General features: G+C 46.2%; 1 non-coding gene across 1 annotated transcript; it reads left to right on the top strand.

Annotated features, from left to right (window-relative positions):
- Nucleotides 1-249: 249 nt before the first annotated feature.
- On the top strand, nucleotides 250-321 carry TRNAY-GUA (transfer RNA tyrosine (anticodon GUA)). The gene has a single exon. It is a non-coding gene; the product is annotated as a tRNA-Tyr (tRNA).
- Nucleotides 322-1,291: the final 970 nt, after the last annotated feature.

Here is a 1,291-nt window from a genome sequence, read left to right as displayed (position 1 = left end):
TAGTCGTGATGGATCTGAATGGGTTAGAGATGGACTGGCTTGTGTAACATCACAGGCATTTGAAAGATATTCAAGCACTTACAGAGTGTCCGATTTACATAGTACTCCTATGATGAGTCCAATGGACTCATTTCCCAGGGAAAGAAGTATAACATCTGGGACATGTCATGGTATCAGCTGGTTCTGTATCACAATATCACTTCAATACAGCCAGTCTGATAGGAATTGGAATGCCTTTTTTAAAGGGCTTCCCTGGTGGCTTAGACGGTAAAGCGTCTGCCTGTAATGCGGGAGGCCCAGGTTCGATCCCTGGGTTGGAAAGATCCCCTGGAGAAGGAAATAACAATCCACTCCAGTATTCTTGCCTGGGAAATCCCATGGATGGAGAAGCCTGGTAGGCTACAGTCCATGTAATTGCAAAGAGTTGGACACGATTGAGCAACTTCACTTTCACTTTCTTTACACTTTTTAAGGGTGCAACTCAGGTAACAGCCTGAGGATGGTGCCTGTAGGATGTGAGTACGCTGTTTGAAATGTAGTATGTAGTGTGAGTCAACAGGAAGAGTCTGTGGGGCTGGGAACCAAGAGGTAGAAGTAGGGCATGGCTCCTGATACTACCCTTCTTTGATCCACTTGGGGAATTTTGCTTTATGACCCACAATGTTAGGGTCCATTGGGTGACAGCTTCTGGTTTCCAGTGGGACTTGGCAAGTTTTCTGCCAGGATGCAGTATTTTGGGGGGCATTATGTTAACCCTGGGTTTCCCTGATGGCTCAAGTGGTAAAGAATCCGCCTGCAGTGCAGGAGACACAGAAGACACGGTTTCAATCCCTGGGTCGGGAGGATTCCCTGGAGGGGCCCTAAAATGATGGCTGTCATTTGTATTCTGAGTTCCTCATGCCAGTAGAGAGTAGCAGGCAAAGAAAGAAGCTACCTTGTTATCATAATGAGATAGGCCTCTTACTATTCCATGAAGGCACAAGGGAGGCATGCTTGGATCTTAGCGGGATTTACTGGTGAATGGGCAAACGCAGAAAGCTTGTGCTGGTTGTTTTGGAATAAGATTCGGATTGTCTCTTTGCGTCCTTGAGGTGAGGTAATTCAAGGGTCTCAGGCTCTACAGACGTGAACGTCTTGGATCATGACTATCAATTATGATCTAAGGACCAGCTGTTGCATAGGGGCTACAGCTTAGCTCACTAACCCCTCTGTTGTAATTATCTTCCCTTTTGCTTTTATCTTTTTGATGCTCTGCACAGCTTGTGGGGTCTTAGTTTCCCAACCAGAGATT

The sequence above is a fragment of the Ovis aries genome, chromosome 10 (assembly GCF_016772045.2).
Source record: "Ovis aries strain OAR_USU_Benz2616 breed Rambouillet chromosome 10, ARS-UI_Ramb_v3.0, whole genome shotgun sequence".
NCBI classification, from domain to species: Eukaryota; Metazoa; Chordata; class Mammalia; order Artiodactyla; family Bovidae; genus Ovis; species Ovis aries.
This window is presented reverse-complemented; position numbering and strand designations above follow the sequence as displayed.